This window comes from Pinus tabuliformis, chromosome 5_2, assembly GCF_031772625.1.
Source record: "Pinus tabuliformis cultivar Carrire ecotype Pingquan chromosome 5_2, CPIR1, whole genome shotgun sequence".
Lineage (NCBI taxonomy): Eukaryota > Viridiplantae > Streptophyta > Pinopsida > Pinales > Pinaceae > Pinus > Pinus tabuliformis.
Window position 1 is genome coordinate 425,609,414 of NC_142306.1, and position 11,458 is coordinate 425,620,871.

An 11,458-nucleotide genomic window follows, 5' to 3' on the forward strand; every position below is an offset into this window, starting at 1 on the left:
TGATTCATTTTATTTAGAAAGCTTACGATTTAGGTTTTATAGTCATAATATTTTAAAACAACCACAGGGTATGTATTCTTGTGTTTAATATTATAATGTCATGTCATATGGTTGCAAGTAACATGGATCATTGCTTCTATCTTAAGAATCATGATCAAGAGAAAGAGGATCTCCTCCTTTGAAAGGATGCAGGAAGGCATAAGTCACACTAGATGAAATCAACATAATATGTCCTCATATGAAGTATGAGGTGGTTGACTACAATGAAAAAACTCTGATTAAAAGCTACTGAGAATGGAATGTGTGAGGAAGGAAGAGATAATGAGATATGCAACCCTGATGAAGGCAATCAACATCCAAAAGATCAAGAAGACTTGACTAGAAAATCTCCCAGAAAGATATGAAGACTCTAATGGAAAAGATGAAGACCCTTGACAATGGATATCTTTGGGAGATGTGTCAACATGTATGCAGGATGTTGATACCTACAGAAAGATGTCATGATGAAGAGCCATCTCGTAAGGTATGATTTGATGTAATATGATGTTTTGATTTCTTGAATAATATTTGGATAATGCAGGGCTACTCGAACAAGAGTTGTAAATACAAGTACAACTAGCATTCATGTGATGGATGGAAGAAGCATGATGAGAAAGAAGTAGTCATATAATGAAGGTTCCAGATATGAAGAAGGCCACTTTCCATGAAGAAAGGAATGACATGACGAACTAAGGAGGAAAGTGATTGATGGTTGTTTCCCTACAAGGAAGAAGCTCAACTAACTTTCATAACATCAAGGAGAAAAGTTGATCAAGCAGTTGAAGGACCCACGAAGAAGAAGTTGTTGATGTATGGAAGAGTCCCTAGCTAAAAGGTAGCTCTAACTAGTCCCTAATCAAGAGGGAGCTTGGATTAGATCACCCCTGATTACAAAGGAGTGGAAATTGTGTTTTTCTATTTCATGTGTCATGCACTAGACCAGGATTAACAACCGTAAGTCTAGGTGAAGGCCATGAATGGAAATGTAGACACATGATAGACACAACATTCTTGTCTTCACTTGGGAAGAAGGAATGGAGGATTAGGTAATCATATGGCATATGATGCTCTTTGAGAATGTGTAGGGCATCCAAGATAAGAGTAGGCAAGAGGACCGGTATTCTTTTAGGGTTGGGAACCCAAGATAAGAATAGTCTTAGAAGGCCATACTCAGTGAACACCCGGGTGGGTATGTACCTTGAGAGACAATGATGACGATGTCTATAGTCAATGGTCACACCAGCATTGTAGCTCTTGGTCTCATGGAGACATAGAGTTGTTAGTCAAGGCCTTGCACTGTGACAATGTTGGTTGATATGATGCTATACATATGGGTTACCAATCTAATTCTTCTTAGAAATTCTTCAGATTGAGAATGACCAAGTACCATTGTAAATACCTCCCTAGTTAAGAGTTAGTGTTGAATAAAATGTAACTAAGTTCGGTATTTATACATGTAATTTTGATCTTTGTACTTGTAAAGAAAAAATATTTTTGTGAATTATAAGAATGAGTTTCTTGCTCATTCCATAGGTCTAGGAAAGTCAAAGAGTCAAAGAGCTCTTCTTGGGCATTTATGAAATGTATATGAGTCAACCTAGAGTCAAGAACAACCCTCCAAGACTAGCACAATCCTCTTGAAGACAAGCAAGCAAAATGATGAAGAGAACAATCAAGTCGGCCAGCAAAATTGATATAAAGAATAGACACGTCGGCTCAAATGAAGTGACTCAACAGTTCATTAATTCATGTCGGCTTGAATGCATGGACATACACCTATAAATAGGCAATTGGGGTCACCGCAAAAGAACATAGAAGCATCTCACATCTCTCTGAAGAAACTCGGATGGGTACAGGTCTGTGACTTCGCATATTTTGAAGGAGCACTCTCTCGGATAAGTACAATATAGATACCATCTCGGACTCACCTGAAATCTCACAAAGAAGTCTCAGTCTCCTCCTTGTTACAAGCCTCAGTGCATTGCTGATGTAGTCTACTCCTCAGTGGAAAAGAGATGATAAGAAGTTCGGTGTCATGATAAGTGCAGTCACAAGTATACACCCTTGACAAGAAGGATCTCTATCAAACTCTGTCTCAGCCTTCATCAAGAAGGATCTTTATCAAACTCTGTCTCGACCTTCATCTAACATAAACACAGTCACGATTTTGATGATCATTGTCTCACTGTCTCAGAATATACATGGTAAAGAGGATCTTTGTTATCTCTATGTGATGAAGCAGCAATGAATGTCTTCATGATGCAGTGATGATGATGAACTCAACGATACAAAGAAGAGGATTGGTGCCTTGGTCTTGGAGTAGGCTTAGTCAGTCAAGGGTCATGGCCTTGGTGTTTGTCAATTAGAATCCCTATAAGAAGAATTTTGTGTGGGCATTCCTCTCTAAGAGGGAGAGGTTGGCCTTGGAAGAGAGCCAAAATTTTGTGTCCTTGTCTCTTTATTATGATAGCTATTTGATGAACTAAAGAATACACACTTATGTTAAAAAAAATGCTAATACGCTAAATGTTAAATTCCTCACAAATAGTTATCACATTAAGAAGAATTGCATTAACTCCATGCCCTAGATTCTTCAATAGGTCGAACACCGAACCTCCTCCTTTTGAGTATGCTCGTCCAACTTCTCCCAAACCCCGCAACGTTACATGTCCCTGGATCAAATCCTGCGAGGATCTGGGAATCAGCTTAACCGATTAAACGACATGCACTTTGGCAGATCAATGGTTGAGAATGGTGCTCATGTGTTTGCCAAAATATATCAATGGAATTCAACATAGATCAACAAGCGCACTCGTCAACTATAAACCCTCGCCCTCACTCATTGTTAAAAGAGAAGCTGTAATTATAAAGTCTGGTGGTCTCTATGGGGAGAAAAAAATGGTGTCCTTGTCCTTGGAGGCGATGTTTTCAAATCAATTTGTCAGGCTTTCTGAAATGGCAGGTACTAGACACAAAAAAGAGTGACCGGACTTGAGCATATTCATTAATTTCGGAAGTAAAATAATGGTGGTCGCCACTGGTGAACAAATACATATAAAATTTCAGACTTTTGATTTTCCTATATACTCTTCATTATGGCACTTTTCAAAATTATTTGAAAATTAAGAATAATGTGTTTATTTTAGAACAAACCTTATTTTACGGCTAAAAAACTTAAAAACGTCCATACAGGCGTCAATTTTAAAGCTTGTATGGATGCATCTGGTTCATTAACAAAAAATGTTTTTATTTATAAATAAATAAATTATTATTATTATTAATTTAATTTTAAAAAATTACATTTATAAAATTTATTAAAAAGTAAAATTATATGATTATTAAAAACATAAATAAAAATATGAAAAATTTGTTTAAGATAAAGTTGTTGTAATATGCAAATATCTTAGCTATAATTAACAACTATTTTCAATTTACACTAACAAAATTTCAATTTAATTAAGAAAAAAACTTATCTAATTACTTAATAGTTATTTAAATACTTATATTTTAGATTATACATTATAAAAACAAATTGCAAAATTACAATGTAAATATATTATTCTTAATAATATAAATATCATTATACCAATTTATTATTGAGGTTGCAAAATTACAATGTAAATATATTATTCTTAATAATATAAATATCATTATACCAATTTATTATTGATACCTCTGAATCTAGGTAATACAAATATTTATTCCATGAGTACACAAGCACTTCAATTCCTAAATTTTTTATATTACATTACAATAACAAGTTGTTGAAACGGATTAAACTTGATAGTTACCGATTCACCATGTGTTAAAAAAAAAAAAAAACAAGTTGTTGAAACGGATGATAAAAACAACTATTACAACTATTTACCTTAAATCCACTTGTAATTAACCTAATATAATTACAATTTACATGATAATGTTATTTATTCATTCATATTTAAATGCTATGATGTACAACATCAAGTTCATTCCACTATGAGTATTTAACACATGAAAATTTGTTATAACATATAAATATCCATTACCTTACAATCAACGAGGTAGACTTCAGCAGTGGCCCGAACTCATTGGATTTGACCCTTAGTGGACTTAAAAGCAAACATTTTTTATAAGCACAGAATACACCCATTATAAAATGTTAAGTTAATGACAATTATTTGTCATTGACCTGTTGTCTTAGCGTACTAAACTCCAATATACCGTGATCCTTTCTTCACGCGTTAGTTAAATCAATCATGTTGCAGAGATCTCCAAGGATTTGGCTGAGGTAACATAATGGGGGAGCTTCCTTCACTTCAATAGAAAGACAATAAGGAAAATGCTCAGCTGCCTCATGTGTCTGATTGTTCGGTCTTTTCTTGGGATGCAAGTCTGGTTATTTTTATTTATTTTTCCAACACTGAAGAGGAATAGTAAAAAGAAATTTAAAATGAAAAGATCAGATCTCATTCTTTATCTCAGAGCATCTATTAAAGTTCTTGCCCTTATGATTGACATTAAAGAAATAACTTTTAAGTTATATTAATGAAATTGCGACCTCCAGTATGATTAGGTTTAGTTAGGTTAACGATATAACAATTTCTAGTATGATTAGGTTCAAAACTTTGGAAGACTATAATTTTGAAGTTAATAATATACGCTCAGTATTAATTTTTATTAATTTTTTTAATTAGATTACAAGATTTGTTGAAAATTGGTAATTCCTGTGAAAACTAGTGAGATCCTAGGGTGAGTGAATTTCATGGGCAACATGGTACACATGAACCCTGAAATAAGGCATACAAATTTCTAAGCCAATAAAATGCTAACAAATTATTTTTTTAATTAAAAAAATTACTTTAATTAATTATAAAATTAAACATGATGGTCAATGCAAAACTAATATGCATAGTAATGGGAATATAAGGATATGAGCTTAGTTTAAGTGATTGATTTTTTTGTTATTTTAACGAATTAGTGTATAACTATATAAATTAAATGGTTAGTAAATATTGATAAGTATCCATTTTTTTTATTTATTTATTTTTCACTACTGGTTCACGGATACCCATGGTTAGTGGGTCCGCTACGTCCAGGATCCAACAATGCTAGGCTGGACCCACCTGAAGGGGGTCACACCCCTCGGCCTATTGACTGACCTGACCCCAAGAGCTTTTGGGTTTTGACCTTGTGACCTCCCATTGGCGAGGCCCAGGCTTGACCGAATGAGCTAACACTTGGGGCTTGATAAGTATCCATTTATAATAAATATCAAAACATTTATTTCATGATACATTTCACATTGCTAAAATTTACTTAATAAAATAATAAATTTATTTCAAATTATTATTACTATTATTAATTATAAAAAGAATTAATATACAAGTTAAACACATATACATTTAAAAAAATGTGGAACAATTTTCTTAATGATGGAGATTTAATCGCACTTTACCATCAAGATTCTTAATTGGTAAATAAGTTTTGTTACAATTCAATGGCTTATCAATACCACATATGCAAAATACGATAACTTGTTTGATATGGCACTTGTTTGTTCATATGATCATTTTTTTAATTAAAAAAGAAAAATGAACATAACTACTTTCCAAATATATTTTAACCTTTGATTTATGTATACTACTAAAAATATTTTAGAATATTCCATAAAAAGTAAATCCCTACCATCCACTTAATACATATTGATAATTAAAATAAAATTATGGAAAAACCTATTTCAAAATAGACACACTTATTTGTATAATAATTAATTTCTAAAAATTAACAATAAATTAAAATAAGAAAAAAAAAACTAATTGCAACTAAGATGTGCATTCTACAACCCAATATTAGGGTGATGTGTGATTATGTTTGTACTCAATGTGGAGTTGACACATGTCCTTTTAAAATAAAAATAAAATATTCTCTAAATAAAAATACAGTATCAGCTATAATAAAAAAATAAAATGAATGTACATGTTTAGTTAGTTTTAATTAAAAACATTATAAAACATCAATAATTACATTATGATTAACAAAATGAATGTACATGTTTAGTTAGTTTTAATTAAAAACATTATAAAACGTCAATAATTCCATTATGATTGTCCACAAGGCGTAAAATAGATGGTGATGAGGCGTACTATTAAGGCACTATGTGATGTGAAGGTCTCATTCAAAATTTCGTGGGAAAAAATCCACCCATGTTAAGGGCTAGTGTGGCCTAGGCCCGATTTTGATGGCTTAGATGTCAGGTCAAAAGTTAAATGTGCAATCATTGTGATTGCTCGCTCTATTTCTTGTTGATATCACAACCTAATGCAAAGGAGATGCAAAAATGTTTCACTATCACTCTCCACCATTAAAAAAAAACTATTTTACAACCCAATATAGAGGAGATATATAACACAATTTGATATCAACTTAAGCAGTGAAAAGTAAAAATTATCTATTTCACTTTTCAATATTAAAAAATGTATAATTCTTATACCATTTTGAAAAAAAAATAGTAAATAAATTATTTAAATATCAATTTCAACTAATTTATTTTAATAGCAATTTAATATACAAAAAGATTTTAAAATAAAAAATAATATCTCACTCACCGTGTTAAGTAATAGATTTGAAAAAGAAAAAGAAAAAATCTTATGGTTAAAACATATTAAATAGTCTTGTTCTTTTTTTAGGTTTATTTTTTGGTCAATGTTATATGAAGTTCAGTCAAGATTTGTCGGAATTGCAATTTTATGCTATGTACTTTATAGAGTTCAGTTATGATTTGTTGGAATTGCAAGTTTATGCTATGTACTTTACAGAATCTTAGTGTCCAAGGTAATTTTTTAGGCATTTGATATTTTGAGGATTAATAACTTGTCTTGGATACAATGTTTGTGATTCAATTTTAAGGGTTGAAGATCATAGAAAGTGGCATTTGAGCTTCTTCTTGAGCAAAAAATAAAAAATAAAAATAAATAAATAAATAAAATTTGGATTGTTGATTTAAAATCAACTATTGTAGGGTTCTTTTTAGTGATAACCATGAGTATTAGAAAGTATGTATTTTTTTGACAAAGTACCCAAATCATAGCGATATTAATGCCATTTGAAACAAAGTAGTTGTGGCATTTAAGAACTAGGGTTCTAGTAGCCATTTTGAACAACATTACAAAAGTTATAAATATTTCAAGTTGGGGCCTCAAACCCCTCAAGGGAAGTTCATATGGTGGAATTATCTTTCTATTTGATTGCCATAAGAGCAATGTCATTATAAGTATAATTCTTATACCATCCCAAAGTTGGGGTCATAAGTGTGATTCTAACCAATGTTGAGGATAGTAGGGCCATTGAAAATTCACAACCTTAAAACCCTAACAAAACCAAAGATTGGCAAATATTGAAAAACATGAAAAGGGAGGATTGAATGGAATAGTGAGAGCCTTAAAGGATATTTAGACCAAATTGGAACAAATTTATAAGATTGATATCCTTGACATGATCAAACTAGAGTATACAAAGAAATGTATGCCTAATATTATTTAGAGGAGGCTTCTGATGATTGGTGTACAAATAATGATCATTTATAGGAATACAACTATTTCCAATGTATCTTTGATAATCATACTCCACCATATGAAGGGAACATCACTAACGAAAGTAGGTGCTAACTATGACTATGATTTTCAATTTGCATATTCCCTTACGGTAAGACTCTTTCCAAATCCACAACCTTCTACATTGATGTGGATGATATTTTAGACAAATAGTTTTTTTTTGGGTCTCACATTATTTGTGGTTGGCATTTAGAGCATAGTGCTCAACCATTCATTAAACTTGTGTACCACTAGTTGGGAGCATGCATAAGCACTTAGACATGGGACCTATGTTCATAGACAAGCTTCTTGAAATACCTAAGCATTGAGACTAGTACTTATATGTGGTACTCTGGCTTATGAACAAATTTCTTGGTCTATTTTAGCATTGTGGTCAACACTCATACATTGAACCTTGGTTTATGGGTGTACATCATCATTGCAAGCATTGAGCTAAACATTTCTTGAAGGGGATTGAATGGCAACACGAATGTAGGTGGTAATTCAACGTGAGGTGCATTAGGACCACCATGTTATTATTAAATAAGAGCCACTACGTAGTTCGCATTGAATAAATGTAATGTGGTCCCATTAGAGAAATTCCACTAGGTATTTAGTGTTTGGTTCTGCTTAGGGTTTTCTATCTAGCTCTAAATAAGGATAAAGTCCTCTATATGAGTCATTTATTGGAGTATATTATATTGGAGCTTAGTTAATTAAGATATTTCCCCATAAAAAATACAAGTGAATAACAATTAGTCCTTTCATAAAAAGATCATTTTATCGTGATGTCTTAAATTAAGGATATTTTCAAATAAAGAAATTTTATATATTATTCCTAGATACATTTTTTGTGATTCAATCTTAAGGATTAAGAATCATAATAAATCTTATACTTTATGTTATTTTAACATATATTAGTTCTAGCATGAATTTGATGTTTTTTACAAGTATAATTCAATGGTATTTTGGGTTCGTAAGATAAATGTAGTTTAGATCTTTTGTTTTCTCTTTTTCAAAAACTATTACAAACCTAACTATAATGTGATACACTACCACATAGTAGCCAGTGAATCACATGGTGGCCCATTGATGCTAACTCATTCCCATGTGGCTTTTTTAAAGCTACCATGTGGAGTTTCATAAGTGACCTTGAGACTATAATTCTCTTATAGTCCCAAGGCCTTATTCTTATTTGTTGAGTTGAACAAATTTTAGGGGTTATGCATTTTACATTGCACAACTCTATTTATGAATATAACACACCTTAAAATTAGAATAACAAGACCTTTTAGATTTGTGAAATAGGTTGTATCTAAATTGTTTACATTCCATGCTACATAACTTTCCCCATATACCCATCCTTTACTTATTTAAATTTACAAAACCATTGACTCTATGAATTTGTGTCTTTTGGGCACTTTATGTTTTATAAATTGCATAAAGTTTATCTAGTTTGAAGTCCCTTCGGGTTTGATATCTTATATTGGTTGAGTTTAATATGTTTTATATCCTAAACAAAGCCACTACCAAGGTGACCCCAAATTAAAGCCAGTGGTTGTATGGCAAGGCTAACAAGGAATAAAAAAACAAGACCCCATTCAACACCTCAAACATCACCACATGGCAAGCTTTGAAGTGCCATGTGAAACATAAAATATTAATTTATTCCAATGAATTTCAGTATTATGTTACATGGACACACAAAAATGTGTAATAATTCCATCTAACCCTATTGATCTTAGTGACAATGATTCAAGGGACATGTATACTAATTAAAATTTTCTATGTGGCACTAATAATTCCATGACAAATAGCCTAGGAGAATAGAGGTGGATTCATGATGTGTCACGTGACAATGATGTATGTGGGGCTGAGTGGTTTAATGTGTTCCCTTTTCACCAAATTTTCTTAAGTATCTTCCATTCTAAATTTGAAATAGGGCAGTAATTGTGTTTTAAACAAGTTTTGGGTTTGTCTGGCCATACACATTTTTCTTTTCAAGTTCTTAGTAACACAAGAAAATCCCATGTCCAATGCCAAACGTAACCCTATTTCATGATGTTTTTAGGGCTAATAAGCTAACTAAATCAAGGCTTAGTATGTAATGAAGTTGCATAAGCTTTACAAAGGACCAAGGACAACCCAAATCCATGATTCAAAATATTTTATGTTTGAAATATTGCGAGCATATTCAAAATTGTATGTAACAACACATGAAGAAGGAAATTTTCCTAGGATATAGTGTCCATCCATGTGGAACCTATTTAAGGAAATGTTAGGGGGAGATTTAGTGCATTGAGAAAGTGTCACATTGTTGTGCTAATGTAAATACGGTACACCTCAACTAGTGTATGAGCCAATAATATCTTTTGTCATAAAGCCATAATTATGTTAATCCAAGAAGATTTAAGAGGTTGACACTTAATGACTTCATATGAAATTACTATGTGACAATATTGTGAATGTTAGCAAGTAAGTTGAATATGACTTCATTAACTTCTATAATTTTCTTAGATTTGTGAGATTTAGAAATAGTAAGTCCTTGTGGTTTTCTAAGTGCACTACTTTCCCTGTGGATCCAATGGTAACCCAAAGCTCTATTTATATTATTGGGATGAAAAGTTAGGATCTCATGTTATATTAGTTGCATAGCTTCTTAAACAAACCACAAGATTATCTAGCGCTACATTCAAACAAATTTTCCATATAATATAGGGCAAGTCAATTTAAGGGGTTAGGTTAGCAACTATATGAATAATGAAATCTACTTAAATCTATTAGAACACACCATGTGGCATTTATAGGTAATCAAATGTGAAATATTTATAGGGGAATCATTGCAAATATTGTATAGATAGGACAAACATAGGGCTTCATGTGGTAATATATCAAATCCACATCATGGATACTAATATCGTGGCTAATTGGATCTTCTCACAAGGTCGAATGAGGTCAACAAAATTGAAGTTAAGAGAATACACTACAAGGAAAAAAACTTGTAGTGGAGGCTTTTTTATCTGATTTAGAATATTAAATTGTTGTGCTAAGATCCTCCTCAGATTAGAAACAAAATTCTTTCATTTTGCTTAAGGATTCATGAATTTTTGCAAGTGAAATGATGAGTTTTTTATGTTAATTTTATCAGCAATTTAACATAAATAATAGAATGATTAGCAACATAAACATATATATAACATCATCAAAAACACATTACAGCATGAACATGATAAAGGAGTTCACCCCTCCTAGGCTACGTCTCCTTGGTCTGGCTTCTAATGGCTTGGGCCTCTCTATTATGCTCAAAAATGTAAAAATATGTGTTTACAATGCTCAAATGCTTCTCAAACCTACTACAATGAGTCCAGAATACTCAAAAATGGTACCCTAGCTTCTTTCTGATCCTCCTTTGGTCGAAAACTGCCTTAGTTATGACTTCTTCCAGTGTTTCCACAATTTCCTCCTCCAAATTTGGCTAACTGCTAGTTAAATTCATTATCTAGAGTTAATTCTGGCAGTTTCGCCAAAATTGGTGGTCCCACCAACTTCCCCACCTATCTCGTGGTTAAGGCTAAGTGGTGACATGCAAGGTGGTTAGGTATGGTGGTTAAGGCGACAGTTTTGGCAGTGCCATCGCAAATCGCAATCGACGAGAATCGGCGGGTCTTATGGTTTATGAATGTAGTTGTGGGCGATGTGGGATTGCGATAAGCGGTGGACCCGATGGAACTATCAACTGTAATGTAATCTGTATCGCATTCGGGATATATCGCAATCGATGAAACCAGGGTAATTCATATAACGGAATTTGCATTGTGCAATATGCAATTGCGATATCGCAATCACACCCT